Here is a 19,449-nt window from a genome sequence, read left to right as displayed (position 1 = left end):
TTGATCACCGTATTAGTGTTGCTATCAAATGGGGCTGTGTCAAGGAGGTTGCTAAGTGACCTGAAGATATGCCCGTCTATAGGTAATCTAGTGATAGTGAGTGGAGGTGAAACCTTAGATATGCCTTTCAAAACCTTTTTAATAGGGTATGATGACAGGAAAGGAGTGTTGTTAGGAAAAATGGTGAGGCTGTGGTGCTGAACCCCGGTGAGGTAAAGTTTAATGGTGTTGTGAGAAAGTTTAAGGTGTAGGTGGCATAAAGAGGCAAAAGCCACCATGGTTTGGATAGAAAAGTCACCTTGTAGACCGAATTCTGCAGTGAATTTGTTAAATATTTTAAGTGTGCCCTATTGTAAGTGATAGCGGTGTTGTGTGATAATGCTTGGTGAGTGAGTGTTCTAGCATGATGCAGGAGTGTGCTTAATCCAAGATTAGTTTGTGAAACCGTAGTGTCCTGGATGGATGTTGGTGAGCCGTTGGGAGTGCCTGAGAGAATGCCTAGAATTGAGAACGAGAAAGAGCATCAGCGGCCGTATTGTGAATACCCGGGATGTGAAAACATACTAAGTGAAACTGGCCGGATGCTGCCAGCCAGGTCAGCTTGCGAATCAGCCGCATCATGGTCAGGGATGTTGAGCGCCCTTTGTTAATGATTTTGCAAGCCGCCGAGTTGTCTGAGTAGCATTTTACTGCCTTGCCAGACCAGAGATGACCCCAGGTGTGTGCGGCCGCCACAATGGGATAAATTTTGAATAGTGCTGAGGTCTCCCTGAATCCTGGCAAGGCATCCGTCTCAGTGGGCCAGTGGCCCCTAAACCAGTGGTTTAAAAAAATGGCAGCAAAACCGGTGTTGGCTGCTGCGTCTGTGTGGATGATGGGTGAAGAGGTGGAGAGAGGGGGGATAAACATGGAGATACCATTCCAGTCTTTCAAAAACTTCCCCCACATAGCTAAGTCAGCCTTGGCGTGGGGGTCCAAAGAAACTGTGCCGGAGTCCAGAACTCCGGCACTCAGGCAAAGAAGTCTGGATATGAAAGACCTTCCCTGCGGGATGATGCGCATGGCGAAGTTGAGGGATCCGAGAAGTGACTGAAGTTCTCTCCTGGTGCAAACATCATTCCGCAGGAACATGTCTATCTCCTCTCTCAATCGTGATAGTTTGTCGTGGGGAAGGCTAGCTCTGTGGTGAACAGAGTCCAGCTCTATCCCCAGAAAGGTCAATTTAGTTGTGGGGCCTATAGTTTGGGCTTGGGACAAAGGGACACCAAGTGTGGGAAAAAAGTGCTGTAGTACTTCTGATTGCTGTGGGTGTTGGTGACCCTGGCTCTATCAGTAGAAAGTCATCTAGGTAGTGAATAACGTACAGGGAGTGCAGAATTATTAGGCAAGTTCTATTTTTGAGGATTCATTTTATTATTGAACAACAACCATGTTTTCAATGAACTCAAAAAACTCAATAATATCAAAGCTGAATATTTTTGGAAGTAGTTTTTAGTTTGTTTTTAGTTATAGCTATTTTAGGGGGATATCTGTGTGTGCAGGTGACTATTACTGTGCATAATTATTAGGCAACTTAACAAAAAACAAATATATACCCATTTCAATTATTTATTTTTTACCAGTGAAACCAATATAACATCTCAACATTCACAAATATACATTTCTGACATTCAAAAACATAACAAAAACAAATCAGTGACCAATATAGCCACCTTTCTTTGCAAGGACACTCAAAAGCCTGCCATCCATGGATTCTGTCAGTGTTTTGATCTGTTCACCATCAACATTGCGTGCAGCAGCAACCACAGCCTCCCAGACACTGTTCAGAGAGGTGTACTGTTTTCCCTCCTTGTAAATCTCACATTTGATGATGGACCACAGGTTCTCAATGGGGTTCAGATCAGGTGAACAAGGAGGCCATGTCATTAGATTTTCTTCTTTTATACCCTTTCTTGCCAGCCACGCTGTGGAGTACTTGGACGCGTGTGATGGAGCATTGGTCTGCATGAAAATCATGTTTTTCTTGAAGGATGCAGACTTCTTCCTGTACCACTGCTTGAAGAAGGTGTCTTCCAGAAACTGGCAGTAGGACTGGGAGTTGAGCTTGACTCCATCCTCAACCCGAAAAGGCCCCACAAGCTCATCTTTGATGATACCAGCCCAAACCAGTACTCCACCTCCACCTTGCTGGCGTCTGAGTCGGACTGGAGCTCTCTGCCCTTTACCAATCCATCCATCTGGCCCATCAAGACTCACTCTCATTTCATCAGTCCATAAAACCTTAGAAAAATCAGTCTTGAGATATTTCTTGGCCCAGTCTTGACGTTTCAGCTTGTGTGTCTTGTTCAGTGGTGGTCATTTTTCAGCCTTTCTTACCTTGGCCATGTCTCTGAGTATTGCACACCTTGTGCTTTTGGGCACCCCAGTGATGTTGCAGCTCTGAAATATGGCCAAACTGGTGGCAAGTGGCATCTTGGCAGCTGCACGCTTGACTTTTCTCAGTTCATGGGCAGTTATTTTGCGCCTTGGTTTCTCCACACGCTTCTTGCGACCCTGTTGACTATTTTGAATGAAACGCTTGATTGTTCGATGATCACACTTCAGAAGCTTTGCAATTTTAAGAGTGCTGCATCCCTCTGCAAGATATCTCACTATTTTTGACTTTTCTGAGCCTGTCAAGTCCTTCTTTTGACCCATTTTGCCAAAGGAAAGGAAGTTGCCTAATAATTATGCACACCTGATATAGGGTGTTGATGTCATTAGACCACACCCCTTCTCATTACAGAGATGCACATCACCTAATATGCTTAATTGGTAGTAGGCTTTCGAGCCTATACAGCTTGGAGTAAGACAACATGCATAAAGAGGATGATGTGGTCAAAATACTCATTTGCCTAATAATTCTGCACTCCCTGTAGTGACACCTGGTGACGTTCAGAAGCAGCCAGCATAGTGACTCGGCGAAAATGTCGAACAGTTTGGGGCTGCTTCGAGAGCCGGAAGTGAGTCGTGTTGAGAAGTAATATTTCCCTCGCCATTTAACACCATGTAAGTGCCAGAGTGAGGGGTGCATGGGTAATAATGTAAATGCGTTTGTAATGTCTGTTTTGCTGAGCCAGGGTCGATTACCAGAGGATATGATGGACTGTATTGCGTCATCAATGGTTACGTACTGAAGTGAAAGTTCATCTGCTGGAATGAGTGCGTTTATGCTTGGAACAAAAGAGGAGTGCGGTGCCGATAAATCAATAATTAGACGTTTTTTATTAGAATATTTGTGGATAGCAATACCAATGGGGTTTGTGCGCCAGGAGGAGAATGGTGATGAGGTGAAGGGCCCGATCATGAAACCGTTTGTGATTTCAGAGGAAATTAGAGTGTCTATGGATACTGGGTCTAAACGTGCTGACTGGAGATTAGGACATTCGAGTGTACCTGGGGGAATGGCTACTATGCCCGTGAGAAACCCTTGTGTGAACCCTGTGGTGAGATATTCCACCAAGTGCCTGCTAGGGTGAGACCTGAGGTAAAAAAACAGGTTGTCGATGTTTATGTCGGTTGGTCATTTGTTTGGTGACAACCTGGCCGGACACATGGTCTTAGTATGTGCCCTGAAACATATGGAGCAGGTGTGCAATAATCTACAGGCGCTGAAACAGCAGGAGCCTGCGTTGAAATTATTGCACACCTGCGCTTTACCTAAAAAGGAGATGGGCCTACCCAGCTTATCCCTTAGACCACCCGCTGGTTTGTTGTTGGAGTGCGGGGTGGGAGTGGAGGTGGTGGCATCTGCTTCGACGGGACATAAGTCCGCCATGTGGGATGTCGAATTACATATGGCACAAGCCGGGGGCCTGAGTCCAGCGAAGTGGCGACAGAAGAGTTCTGTGTCCATCTGACCCCAGTTCATTTTTATATTGAACTGCTTCAGATGGGTCGCCGCCTTCGCTGAAACGGACATGTGATAGTCATAGAAAGAAGAGCCCCCGTACTTGATGCCTAGATCCACCACCTTGTGAAGATAGAGGTCTAACTATTCTCTTCTGTGGGGATATACCGTGCAAATGACGTCGCTGTATATCCCAAAAGCTATGACGAACTGGGGGATAGACAATTTTTTATTGAGCCTGGGATACCTCGTTTTGAGCACCACTGAGATGTCACCATAGTTGTATGCCTTATTCTCGAGTATATCCTGAGAGGCTATGAGCAGAGACACCAGACACACGTCCTTCCCGTCTAGGATATCTTTCCTGATAGAGTCTGGGACGGAGTGTGCTGGTGACTCGAAGGGTGTAATGGCTGTGCCTGGTGCTGGAGGGGGGAGTATAGGATGGCATGATGGTATAGCGGGTACAGCCGTGGTGGAGACTGGGACTTCCATGGTAGTACCTGGGGAGGAGATGGCGCTCTCCACCTTAGATAGCCTGCTATTGAGTGTCTGCAGGTTGGCCAAGATAGCTGCCAGGGTATCCTGGGTGGCCGTGCTGTTGCCTGGTGGTTGTCCTTGAGAGCTTGTGCCTGGCCTAGGCTCGGGGGCTTGTTGGGTAAACAGCCTGTAAAGTTCTGCCTTTCTAGCTGTGGCCGGAAAGGGGATTCCCCTGAGCCTAAGCTCGGCCGTAATTTTGGGAATAGTCCATGCTCTCAAGGACGTGGGGGTTGAAAGGGTGAGTGATTCGCCTGGAGACTCGGGTCTGGTTGGCGTGAATGGTATCTCTTCTGTCAATTCTTCGGTTGGAATTGGTTCTTGGGACATTCTAAAAAGGAATTATTATGTGAAGATATATTAGTAAGGGAGTAAGGTAAGTTGGAGGGGTGTGGGGGGGGGGTGGTGTATGTGGAAGAACTGGACTGTAATGCTAGATGCCGAAGCGAAAAACTTAACTGTTGAATGTTTGGGTAGGTGAGGCCCTGCTAATGCCACGTGGCGGTGAGAGGCTCTACCTATGATTTGGCTTATGACGTAGTTGCCACAGACGTGGTGGCGGGATGTTGGCCTCTCGGTGAACGTAAAAAGAGATCAAAAACGTGTGGCCGTGACAGGTGAGGCCCTGACTAGAGCCCTATAGTAGGGCATGTGAGGCTTATAACTATGATTTGGGCGTGGGGCCGTACCTCCGTGTTGAGGTGGGGTGGGGATGGAAGGCCTCGCGGTATCGGATTTCCTAATAGGGTCAGCTAAGGCATTAGCTTAGACCCTGTAGCCAGTTCGATTGTATACTAAAGGGTATAGTGCGAGGACTGGAGTGGTATGTGGATACTAACCTTGACTGGTTGCAAATGGTCTCTGGAACCTTTTGGTATTATTAAATGTAGTGAGTCTTGTCTTGTTGCTGTCCTCGAGGAAGAATCCTGGGGATTAAGACAGATGTTGATGTATTTATGTGTATCGTGGTGGGGTATGATTTGTATTGAGAGTTGGTTTGTTAGGGGCGCAACGTGAGATCCTGCGTTGAGGGATCTGGAAGGTTTAGGGTGTGTGAATGGGATGATTTCGATATTTTTTGAGAAGGCTGAATGAGGCCTTGGGTTGGACAATGGACGTATTTGGGTAAGGACGTAAGTACCTGAAGGTATGGCTGAGTACCGGGTCAGGATTTGGTGTGTTTCCAGAGCCTGAAGGCCGTATGACTGTATGTCTGGGTAGAAGATAATAAAGAGTTAACGTACCGTGGGTGTAAGCCTTTGAGAAAGTATTAATGACAAATTGAGACCACGTGAGGTCTTTGTATGAAAAGTTGTAAACAGAATAGAGAACTATACCTTGGTTTGACGTACAGAAATTATGTTAAGCGTAGTAGGTTTTAAAAGTGTTGAACCGGTGGAAGCCTAGGTTAATACTGGAGCTAAGGGTTAGCCGAAGAAAATTTTCATAGTTAACAACAGATGTGATGGTATGTAATAAAACTTAATAGTTTAAATGAATTTTTTAGGCCTAAACCTTGATGACTCAAAGTGACAAAATACAATACCTGTTCCCGTAATAAAAGACCCTGAAATAACAACTTTATCGCAGAAAGGCAAGAAACCGATGCAATCTGTAAAGCCAAAAAATGTGACAGCGTGATTATATGGAAAATGAATAGTACAGATGTTGATGTAACTGATATTGTAGCACGTAGTGTTTAATGGCGTAATTTGTGTATGTAGAGTTTTTTAAAAAGTGTCTGTTGTATATTTAAAGAATTGTATAACTTTTATTAGTGACGTATGGAGTATGAACAGTGGTTAAAAGGATGAAGTTATACGTTTATTATTATGTGTATGAAAAACCGTATGTTTATACTAGTATTGGAGATTTATTAATGTAGAAAAATAATTTAAAACGGTGAACATAGATAGAAAAGGAAAAGACTGGTAGTTAGACCACATACTGACGTGTAAGTATCAGTATTTTAACTGACCGAATCAGTGAATATACGTTAAATATCGAAGAATTTGTGTAAATGAAATAAGTGAATTGATTGTATGTTTTGAAATAGGATGTAACCGAATATGAATAGTATAAAGTGTTCGTTTTTTAAACCGTACGAAATAGGTCGGTACTTAAATGACCGAACAGAAATAAGGGAATACAAGAAATAATGTGAGTGCTATATTTGATATATAGATTCGGTAGTTTCCGTACGAATATGTTTGATGAAGCATAAATGTGCCGAGCGTTCGTCCGTTTTGGCGCGAACGCTAAATACGTTTAAACGAGCATGTATTCGTATGAAATAAGATAGAGGGAGCCTACCCCTACATTTTTAGGCTCGAACGGAGGGAAATAGCCGAACGCTATTTCCCTCGCTTTAGCTTACGTGAACGTGCCGGTCTCGTGACCGGAAGCCGGGTACCTCGACCGGGAAAAAAAAATGAGTGATAGGACCTCTCAACGGACGGAGGGTTGCTCAGGACGTCTGACTGCTGGAAAAACAGGAACAGTTCTGGCGGGAAGCCTGGACCGGAAGTGCTGGTTGCTATGGGGACAATCAGCTGAACGGCAGAGGTGAGTAGGGCCTGGGAGTTTAAGTAGGGGACTTACTCCTCCCACAAATGCAGGCCTAATGGCCTTTCTACACACATATATATATATATATATATATATATATATATATATATATAAATATATATAAAATAAAAGCTTTATAGCATACAGAAAGAGATTTAAACTTTAGGCCCTTATTCATGCACATGCATCCTAGAGGAGGCATTATTGCTCGGTCTATCTTAATAAATTCTGTAATTGTAACACATTTTTAACTCACAGATAGGTATCCATTTCCTTTGAAGGAAGCATAAATTCCTTTTAGATATCTGTGGAACTTTTAATCCCCAGAGGGGTGCAAAGCATATGTATCCTGATTATTCCGCAAGTGATCAGATGTAAATCTGGTGTAAGTGCTGATAACACACTAAGCGGGGTCATAGCAAGAATCTTAGTATTCCCCATTATTTGTGTGCCCATTGTTTCCAATGTTGAAGTATAAACTTCGTAGATGAAAGTATGCTATATTTGGTACCCGTGAGCACCTCCAATGTCCACAATAACCTGTTCAACTTATATGTGCATGCATCCTCCGTTTTAGCCCAGATTAGGTCTTGATATAATTGCCAAACTATGTGACAACATTGATGCCTTATAATATGTCATAATGTTAGGTATCTGCAGACCTTCTTTGGTAAATGGAAGTCACAACAGTTTATTTGTGACCCTTGGCGGCTTCCTTTTCCAAATATGAGCAATAATAAGTCTTTGGAATTGTTTTATCATTGTAATGGGCACAACAATAGGGGTGGTGTGAAAGAGATACAGTATATGGGGTACTGTCGTCATTTTAATGGTGTGTGCATTTGAATTTTGCCAAAGCATTTCAAACAGTTCCACACAAAAGATTAGTGTTCAAACTCAAAGAATTTGGTCTAGATGAAAATTCTTGTTCTTGGGTAGAACATTGGCTTAAAAATTAAAAGATGGGTGAAGGCAGCAGATAATCACACAAGATTTCCCCAACCTTGTGAAAGTTAGAATACAACAGAAAGGAAAGAGATAATCCTCTTCTGCAGTTACAAACAGATATTAGTATATACATACATAGATAGAACAGAATCTTGTTGATAGATGAATCTCTTAGAAACAAAAGCAAATATAACACATGATTAGAGTTGAGCGGAAAACTGGATGTTCGGGTCCGGCGGGTTCGGCCGAACTTTGGAAAAAAGTCCAGGTTCGGGATCGAACTTGACCCCGAATAAGTCAATGGGGACCTGAACTTTAGGGCACAAAAATGGCTCTAAAAAAGTCCTGGAAAGGGCTAGAGGGCTGCAAAAGGAATTGAAATGGAAATGGGGGTAAGAGTAGGACAAGTGCCCTGCAAACAAATGTGGATAGGGAAATCACTTAAAATAAAATGCATAAAAATTTAAAATACAGCTGAGCCATGAAATCGCATTAGATGGAATCTTGGATTTTAGCTTTTTAAGAACACAAATCAAAATCTAAAGCATGGCTGTCTGGAGGATCACCAGAATTATCCATTTGAGAGAGGGTTGGAGTGCAGGGTATTCTCTTTCATTGTTCAAACTGAGTTCAACTCCTGATGCGCGGAGAAAGGGCCTTCACAAGCCTATGCTATTGTGTACATAGTTTATACTAAGTGACCCATGGGTTGAGGAGGTTGTGTTCGTGGTGGTGTAGGTGGAAGCAGCGGTGGAGGAGGAGGAGGTAGCCAACACTGTTTTTTATTTGTTCGTTTTTTTATTTTATTTTAGTTTTTTTTAATTGGGGTAGCCCCCAAAATATTGGGATATATAAAAAAAGACAAAGAATAAGTGCACTTGAGTATAACAATGGCTGGGTGAGGCCCGCTTAATGTCTATTCTGCACAAGGTATAGACAAGTCTGGTGACATCCATGCCTGGTTCATTTTAATAAACGTGAGCTTTTCCACGTTGGCTGTGAACAGGCGGCTGCACTTGTCTGTGATAACGCCCCCTGCCATGCTAAACACATGTTCAGACAATACACTCGCTGCAGGGCAGGCCAGCACCTCCAAGGCATAAAGGGCAAGCTCAGGCCATGTGCCCAATTTGGAGACCCAGAAGTTGAATGGGGCAGACCCATCAGTCAGTATGTGTAGGCGTGTGCACACGTACTGTTCCACCATGTTGCTGAAATTCTGCCTCCTGCTAAGACGTTCCATATCAGATGGTGGTGCTGGTTGTTGTGGTGTGCTGTCAAAGCTTTTCCAAATTTTTGCCATGCTAACCCTGCCTTCTGGGGTGCTGGTGGTGCCCCACCTGCGTTGGCCTTGTGCCTCTTCCTCCTCCTCCTCTGCCTTCGCCTTGAGCTTCCACTGAGACCCCTTTGTCAGTTGGGAATGCCCTCAGCAGTGCGTCTACCAGCGTGCGCTTGTAGTCGTGCATCTTCTGATCACTCTCCAGTAAGGGAATTAAGGACGGCACGTTTGGATCGAGCAGGGTGGCCACCCAGTAATAAGCACAAGTTAGAATTTTGGCAACTTGGCAGTCGTTGCGCAGGCACTGCAGCATGTAGTCATTCATGTGTGCCAGGCTGCCCAGAGGCAAGGACAAACTGTCCTCTGTGGGAGGTGTATCGTCTGTGTCCTCCGTATCCCCTCAGCCACGCTCCAGTGATGCCAACGAGCTGCGTTGGGTGCCACCCTGCTCTGAACACGGTTCCTCCTCCTCAATCTCATCCTCATCCTCGTCATCCTCCTCCTCATCCTCCAGAACTGTGCCCTGGCTGGACAATTGTGTACCTGGTCTATGCTGGTGCAGGAACCCACCCTCCAAGCCACTTGTGAATGACTGGCCTAATAACCATGGATATGACCCCTCCTCCTCCTACTCTTCCTCCTGTGCCACATCCTCTTCCATCATTGCCCAAAGTGTTTTTTCAAGGAGACATAGAAGCGGGATAGTAAGTCTGAGAACGGCGTCATGGGCACTGGCCATGTTGGTGGATTACTCAAAACAGTGCAAAATGGCACACAGATCTTGCATGGAGGCCCACTCATTGGTGGTGAAGTGGTGGTGTTCCACAGAGCAACTGACCCGTGCGTGCTGCATCTGAAACTCCACTATCACCTGCTGCCGTTCGTACAGTCTCTCAAGCATGTGCAAGGTGGAGTTCCACCTTATGGGCACGTCGCATATGAGGCGGTGAGTGGGAAGGCCGAAGTTACGCTGCAGCACAGACCGGCGAGCAGCAGTAGGGTGAGAACGCCGAAAGCGTGCACAGATGGCCCACACTTTCTACAGCAGCTCTGATATATCTGGGTAGTTTTTCAGGAATTTCTACACCACCAAATTCAGCACATGCGCCAGGCAAGGGATGTGCGTCAAACCGGCTAGGCCAAGAGCTGCTACGAGATTTCGCCCATTATTGCACACCACCAGGCTGGGCTTGAGTCTCAGTGGCAACGACCACTTAACGGTCTGTTGTTCCATGCCCGTCCACAGCTCCTGCTCTGTGTGGGGTTTTTCCCCCAAACATATGAGTTTTAAAACAGCCTGCTGTCGTTTCCCCCTGGCTGTGCTGAAGTTGGTTGTGAAGGTGTTACGCTGCCTGGATGAGGTGGTGGTAGAGGAGGAGGAAGCGGAGTGGGAGGAGGAGGCAACAGGAGGCAAAGAGAAATGCCCTGCAATCCTCGGTGGTGGAAGGACATGCGCCAAACTGCTATCAGCCTCAGGCCCAGCCGCCACTACATTTGCCCAGTGTGCAGTTAGGGAGATATAGCGTCCCTGCCCATGCTTACTGGTCCACGTATTTGTGGTTATGTGGACCTTGCCACAGATGGATTTGCGCAGTACACACCTGATTTTGTCTGCCAATTGTTGGTGCAGTGAAGGGATGGCTTGCCTGGAAAAGTAGTGACGGCTGGGAACCACGTACTGTGGGACAGCCACCGCCATCAGGTTTTTAAAACTGTCCGTCTCCACCAGACGGAATGACAGTATTTCAAAGGCCATGACTTTTGAAATGCTGGCATTCAGGGCCAGGGATCGCAGGTTACTAGGGTGGTACTTCCACTTTCTCTCCACTGTTTAGGAGATGGACAGCTGAACGCTTCCATGGGACAGTGTGGAGATGCTTGAAGACGGTGGCGGACATGGTGGCATTGCTTCCACATCCTCTGTTTGCGTGGTGGCAAGTGCCACTGTCACTCCAGAGGTGGATGAAGAGGCCGAGACAGCAGCAGAAGAGGAAGCAGGAGGAGCCTGAGACCTTTCTTGGTTTTTGAAGTGGTTACTCCACTGCAGCTCATGCTTTGCATGTAGATGCCTGGTCATGCAGGTTGTGCTCAGGTTTAGCACATTTATGCCTCGCTTCAGGTTCTGATTGCACAGCGTGCAAACCACTCGTGTCTTGTCGTCAGCACATTGTTTGAAGAACTGCCACGCCAGGGAACTCCTTGGAGCTGGCTTTTGTGTGCTCGGTCCCTGGGTGTGGTGGGCAGTAGCAGGCATACCGTCTAGGGGATGGCTGCTTCACTTTTGCACCCTGTTCCCTCTTATGCTGTGCTGGTGCCTCTGTGTGACCACCGACTCTTCCACCAAACTGCACACATCACTCGCATGACCTTCAGTCCATGTGGGGTCTAGGACCTCATCATCCTCCACGTCATCTTCCACCCACTCCTCAACCCTGCCCTTCTTGCCAGTTTACACACTGCAGAAAGCCACAGTAGTTGGCACCTGTGTTTCATCATCATAATAGACGTGTTGCGGTGGTCCTAGCATGTCCACATCCTGACACATAAGTGGTTGTGCATCAGTGCACTCAATCTCTTCCACTTCTGGGGCAAGGCTAGGTGGATGGCCCATGGAAACCCCGCCAGCAGAGTCATCAAAAAGCATAAGAGACTGCTGCATGACTTGTGGCTCAGACTGTTTGGCTGATTTGCAAGGGGGTGAGGTGAAAGACAGATGGCCATGGGCTGCAGGTGCCAACTCTGAGCTTTCAGCAGGGGACCGGGTGGGAGACAATGTGCAGGAACTGAAGGCACTGTCAGCCATCCAATCTACTATCGCCTGTACTTGTTCTGGCCTCACCATTCGTAGAGCAGCATTCGGGCCTACCATATAACGCTGAAGGTTCTGTCGCATACTCGCACCTGAGGAAGATGTTTCACTTGTGCGTGTAGCTGGCACAGATCGACCATGTCCTCTCCACCAACACCAGCAGCACAACGACCAGGGCCACGTCCCTTATTTGATGCTCTCCTCATTCTTTGCGTTCACCCACCAAACTAACAGATGTTTTATGTCAAGCGACAATGTAACCGCCAATAGTCAACATTTTTTTAAATCTTTTTTTAGTTTATTGGACTGCAAGAAATGCACCGCAGTACGCAAATGTACTATTTAGTACCAAAAAATTAGAATTTTTGAAAGTGCGATGTAACCACAGTATTTGACGGTTCTATTTGACTCTCAGATATGAAGTTCACACACCAAATGTAGTATTTAGCACCAAAATAATTTGAATGTTTAAAACTGCTATGTCACAGCAGTTTTTGATTGTTCTATTTGACTGTCAGATATGAAGTGCAGGCACCAAATTGACTTGTTAGCACCTAAAGAATTTGAATTTTTAAAACTGCAATGTAAGCACAATATTTGAAGGTTCTATTTGACTCTCAGATATGAAGTGCACACACCAAATGTAGTATTTAGCACCAAAACAATTGGAATGTTTAAAACTGCTATGTCACAGCAGTTTTTGATGGTTCTATTTAACTCTCAGATATGAAGTGCAGGCACCAAATTGACTTTTTAGCACCTAAAGAATTAGAATTTTTAAAACTGCAATGTAAGCACAATATTTGACGGTTCTATTTGACTCTCAGATATGAAGTGTACCGCAGGTCGCAAATGTATTAGCACCAAAAAGTTAGATTTTTTAAACCAACAATGTAACAGTAGTATTTTAGGGTTTTATTGGACTGCAAGAAATGCAGTACACAAAGTTACTATTTAACACCCAAAAATTGCAGTATTTAAAAATGCCTAGATGTTGCCCACTGAGCTACCAGAACAGGATTAAAGTAATGTGCCTGGCACACATGCAGTTGCAAGTGCACTGCACTCTCTGTGGCACTGGGCTCAGGGCTGGGTTTAAACATGTAGTATTATAGCACCCACAAAAATAATCGCTGTAGTTTGAATAAGTAGTTTGCAGATTCATCACCAGAATTCTTTCCTAATCTGTCCCTAACAGCTGCAGCATCCTCTCCCTACACTAATAAGAGCTCTACGCGACTCTAGCTTATATATAGAGGCTGCGCGACTCTAGCTTATATATAGAGGCTGGGTCACATGCTGCATTGCTAGTAGGCATGGCTGTGTTGGCTTCTAAGGGCACACAAGTCAAACGTTTGTTGATTGGCTGCCCTGCAGCCTTTCAAAATGCGCCATTAAATCGCTGAACACCGAACTCCAACCTGAACATACACTGATATGTCCGTGTTCGGGTCTGGGGTCCAAAAAACGTAATGTTCGGTACGAACCTGAACTTTACAGTCCAGGTTCGCTCATCTCTACACATGATTGGAATGAAAGCACACTCACATTTTCAAGAGCTATAGAGAGCTCTGCTGTTAAGGGTGTGGATGGTATAATCTCAGTCTATTGATATATTCCCCACAGTAGTGAAGGTGGATTCAGCAGTGATTATAGTATTTTTCTCAATGAAGTGCAGTATGTGAAGACACAAGTGAGAACATCCAATAGTATAGTATGCATGGTACGCTTTTCCTTTCTTAGATAAAATAAGTATTGTACTCAAATGTTATATAGCATAGACCTGCTTTGGTGTAGTAGGACATTGGTGGTACATTCCCCACCTAGGATATGTAGAACTGGAAGTGTGACCTGAATCTCAAGCAGGTGAAGTCTATATACAAACAACCTTAATGGCAGTAATAGTTAATATAGGGTAAAAAAAAAAAAAACACAGTTTGATTGGTTTCCCACAATACCTCCGGTATTCAAATATCAGTCAGAAGTGGTGTTAAAGTAGTAACAGGTCTAATCACAGACCAAGTGATTTAATTGCTAACCTAACCTCTTCCTCTCTGAAGGGTTTCTCGTTTACAATGGTCTAATGCAGGGGTTACCAATGATTTTTTTTCTGTGACATTGTGTATCAACATCGTGGACAGAAGCAAATGAGGCTGCCTAAATCCACAGACAAATGAGAATTATGGTAAGTTCTCTATCATGTTTGGAACAACTGCCAAGTCCTTTAAAAACTGTGTGCCATTGTTAGTGATGTACCGAACTGTTCGCTGGCGAATAGTTCCCGGCAAACATAGCGTGTTCGCGTTCGCCATGGCGGGCGAACACATGCGCAGTTCGATCCGCCCCCTATTCGTCATCATTGACTTAACTTTGACCCTGTGCCTCACAGTCAGCAGACACATTCCAGCCAATCAGCAGCAGACCCCCCCCTTCCAGAACCTCCCACCTCCTGTACAGCATCCCTTTTAGATTCATTCTGAAGCTGCATTCTTAGATAGAGGAGGGAAAGTGTAGCTGCTGCTCATTTGATAGGGAAATGTATAGCTAGGCTAGTGTATTCAATGTCCACTACAGTCCTGAAGGACTCATCTGATCTCTGCTGTAAGGACAGCACCCAAAAAACCCTTTTTAGGGCTAGAACATCAGTCTGCTTTTTCTTTTTTTCTGTAATCTAATTGCAGTTGCCTGCCTGCCTGCCAGCTTCTGTGGATACTGTGCCCACTTGCCCAGTGCCACCACTCATATCTGGTGTCAGAATAGCTTGCATTTAAAAACAAAACATTTTTTTTTTCACTGTAATAGATTGAATAGCAGTTAGTTGTCTGCAAGCGTCTGTGTGTCAGGCCTACAGCGTGTACTCTGCCAACCTCTGCCGGTGCACAGTGCCACTCATATCTGGTGTCACAATAGCAGGCAATTAAAAAGAAAAAACATTTTTTCACTGTTATTGATTGAATAGCAGTTAGTTGTCTGCAAGCGTCTGTGTGTCAGGCCATCAGTGTGTACTCTGCCAGTGCACTGTGCCACTCATATCTGGTGGCAAAATAGCGTGCATTTAAAAACCCCAAAACTTTTTTTTCACTGTAATAGATTGAATAGCAGTTCGTTGTCTGCAAGTGTCTGTGTGTCAGGCCAACAGCGTGTACTCTGCCAGTGCACAGTGCCACTCATATCTGGTGTCACAATAGCGTGCATTTAAAAGCCAAAAACTTTTTTCACTGTTATAGATTGAATAGCAGTTAGTTGTCTTCAAGTGGGTGTGTCAGGCCTACAGCGTGTACTCTGCCAACCTCTGCAAGTGCACAATGCCACTCATTTCTGGTGTCACAATAGCGTGCATTTAAAACCAAAAAACTTTTTTCACTGTTATAGATTGAATAGCAGTTAGTTGTCTTCAAGCGGGTGTCAGGCCTACAGCGTGTACTCTGCCAACCTCTGCAAGTGCACAATGCCACTCATATCTGGTTTCACAATAGCGTGCATTTAAAACCAAAATTTTTTTTTCACCGTTATAGATTGAATAGCAGTTACTTGTCTGCAAGCGGGTGTCAGGCCTACAGCGTGTACTCTGCCAACCTCTGCAAGTGCACATTGCCACTCATATCTGGTGTCACAATAGCGTGCATTTAAAACCAAAAAACTTTTTTCACTGTTATAGATTGAATAGCAGTTACTTGTCTTCAAGCGGGTGTGTCAGGCCTACAGCGTGTACTCTACCAATCTCTGCAAGTGCACATTGCCACTCATATCTGGTGTCACAATAGCGTGCATTTAAAACCAAAAACGTTTTTCACTGTTATAGATTGAATAGCAGTTAGTTGTCTTCAAGCGGGTGTGTCAGGCCTACAGCGTGTACTCTGCCAACCTCTGCAAGTGCACATTGCCACTCATAACTGGTGTCACAATAGCATGCATTTCAAACCAAAAAACTTTTTTCACTGTTATAGATTGAATAGCAGTTACTTGTCTGCAAGCGGGTGTCAGGCCTACAGCGTGTACTCTGCCAACCTCTGCAAGTGCACATTGCCACTCATATCTGGTGTCACAATAGCGTGCATTTAAAACCAAAAAACTTTTTTCACTGTTATAGATTGAATAGCAGTTAGTTGTCTTCAAGCGGGTGTGTCAGGCCTACAGCGTGTACTCTGCCAACCTCTGCAAGTGCACATTGCCACTAATATCTGGTGTCACAAAAGCGTGCATTTAAAAAAAAAATTTTTTCACTGTTATAGATTGAATAGCAGTTACTTGTCTTCAAGCGGGTATGTCAGGCCTACAGCGTGTACTCTGCCAACCTCTGCCAGTGCACATTGCCACTCATATCTGGTCTCACAGTAGCTTGCACGCATAGTACCACTAATCCAAAAAAAAAATGACTGGCAGAGGCAGGCCACCCCGCAGGGGCCGTCGTGGTCGTGGTGCTGTGATTCCCTTTTGCCCTAGAATAATGCCCAGTTTTCAGAGGCCACGTACCCTGAACTTAAAAAGTTCAGAGGACATAGTTGACTGGCTAACACAGGACACCCAATCTTCTACAGCTTCCGCACAGAACCTTGACGCACCATCCTCCTCCAGCTTAGCTTCGGGCACCTCTCAAGATACCACTCACCCGCCTGCCGCCACCACCAACACTAGCACCACAGCCGCTTCACACCCGCCAGCTTTTACCATACAAGCTGGTGGAGTCTGAGGTGCTCAAAAAATGTGTGGCTATTGGGACATCGCAGTGGAAGGTACCCGGACGAAATTTCTTTTCACAAAAGGCAATCCCCAACCTGTACTCGATTGTGCAAAAGGAAGTAATGGCATGTCTGGCACACATTGTTGGGGCAAGGGTCCATCTGACTACTGATACCTGGTCTGCAAAGCATGGTCAGGGCAGGTATATCACCTACACTGCGCATTGGGTAAACCTGCTGACGGCTGCCAAGCATGGAATGCGTGGCTCTGCAGAGGAGTTCATGACACCGCCACGACTTGCAGGCAGGCCTGCTGCCACCTCCTCTACTCCTCCTACTCCATCCTCTTCCATAACCTCCTCAGCTGAGTCCTCTTCTGCTGCGTCTTGCTCCACATCAACGACACCCCCCAGCTCCCCAGGTACTATTCCACATCCCGGATACGGCAGTGTCACGCCGTCTTGGGTTTGACTTGCTTGAAAGCAGAGAGTCACACCGGACAAGCACTCCTGTCCGCCCTGAACGCACAGGTGGAAAAGTGTCTGACTCCGCAGCAAGTGGATATCGGCAAAGTGGTTTGTGACAATGGAACAAATTTGTTGGCGGCATTGAAGTTGGGCAAGTTGACACATGTGCCGTGCATGGCACATGTGTGTAATCTGATCGTACAACGCTTTGTGCATACGTACATAGGCTTACAAGACGTCCTAAAGCAGGCCAGGAAGGTGTGTGGCCATTTCAGGCGTTCCTACACGGCCATGGCGCAATTTGCAGATATCCAGCGGTGAAACAACATGCCAGTGAGGCGCTTGATTTGCGACAGCCCGACACGTTGGAATTCAACACTCCTAATGTTCGACCGCCTGCTCCAACAAGAAAAAGCTGTTAATGAATATTTGTATGACCGGGGTGCTAGGACAGCCTCTGGGGAGCTGGGAATTTTTTTGCCACGTTACTGGACGCTCATGCGCAATGCCTGTAGGCTCATGCGTCCTTTTGAGGATGTGACAAACCTAGTCAGTCGCACCGAAGGCACCATCAGCAACATCATACCATTTGTTTTCTTCCTGGAGCGTGCCCTGCGAAGAGTGCTGGATAAGGCCGTAGATGAGCGTGAAGAGGAAGAGGAAGAGTTGTAGTCACCATCACCACCAGAAACAGCCTTATCAGCATCGCTTGCTGGACCTGCGGCAACGCTGGAAGAGGATTGTGAGGAAGAGGAGTCAGAGGGGGAATGTGGCTTTGAGGAGGAGGAGGAAGACCAACCACAACAGGCATCCCAGGGTGTTCATTGTCACCTATCTGGTACCCGTGGTGTTGTACGTGGCTGGGGGAAAGAACATACCTTCGTTGAGATCACTGAGGAGGAGGAACGGCAAATGAGTAGCTCGGCATCCAACCTTGTGCAAATGGGGTCTTTCATGCTGTCGTGCCTGTTGAGGGACCCTCGTATAAAAAGGCTGAAGGAGAACGACCTGTACTGGGTGTCCACGCTACTAGACCCACGGTGTAAGCAGAAAGTGGCAGAAATGTTACCGAATTACAACAAGTCGGAGAGGATGCAGCATTTGCAAAATAAATTAAAAAGTATGCTTTACAAAGCATATAAGGGTGATGTCACAGCACAACGGGAATCTAACAGGGGAAGAGGTGAAAGTAATCCTCCTCCTCCCACGACCACGCCGGCAAGGACAGGACGCTTTAACCCCTTAAGGACCAAACTTCTGGAATAAAAGGGAATCATGACATGTCACACATGTCATGTGTCCTTAAGGGGTTAAAGATATGTTGTTGATGGAGGACATGCGGACCTTTTTAAGTCCTATGCATCGCCACAGCCCTTCGGTATCCACCCTCAGAGAACGACTCGACCGACAGGTAGCAGACTACCTCGTCTTAACTGCAGATATCGACACTCTGAGGAGCGATGAATCCCTTGACTACTGGGTGTGCAGGCATGACCTGTGGCCTGAGCTATCCCAATTTGCGATAGAACTTCTGGCCTGCCCTGCTTCAAGTGTCCTGTCAGAAAGGACCTTCAGTGCAGCAGGAGGTATTGTCACTGAAAAGAGAAGTCGCCTAGGTCCAAAAAATCTAGATTACCTCACCTTTATTATGATGAATAAGGGATGGATCCTGAAGGGACTGACAGTGGGCGATACATTCGACTAAAAAAGGCCTGATGAGATGAGCTGCCTTGGGCTAAAAATGGTGACCCTATGTAGGAGGAACAGTCCCTATTCTGCTCTGTGTCAGTGTATAACAGGGTCCCTGAGGACAGGTGTCAATCCATATCTGCCAAGTGACCCTATGTAGGGGGAACAGTCCCTATTCGGCTCTGTGTCAGTGTGTATCAGGGTCCCTGAGGACAGGTGTCAATCCATATCTGCCAAGTGACCCTATGTAGGAGGAACAGTCCCTATTCTGCTCTGTGTCAGTGTGTATCAGGGTCCCTTAGGACAGGTGTCAATCCATATCTGCCAAGTGACCCTATGTAGGGGGAACAGTCCCTATTCTGCTCTGTGTCAGTGTGTATCAGGGTCCCTGAGGACAGGTGTCAATCCATATCTGCCAAGTGACCCTATGTAGGAGGAACAGTCCCTATTCTGCTCTGTGTCAGTGTGTATCAGGGTCTCTGAGGACAGGTGTCAATCCAAATGTCAAGGTGTCAATATGTCATATGTCAGGTGTCAATCCATATCCATTGTGATTTAGGAATGTTAGGTGATTTCTGCCCTTT

This window comes from Pelobates fuscus, chromosome 6 (genome assembly GCF_036172605.1).
Source record: "Pelobates fuscus isolate aPelFus1 chromosome 6, aPelFus1.pri, whole genome shotgun sequence".
NCBI lineage: Eukaryota > Metazoa > Chordata > Amphibia > Anura > Pelobatidae > Pelobates > Pelobates fuscus.
This window is presented reverse-complemented; position numbering follows the sequence as displayed.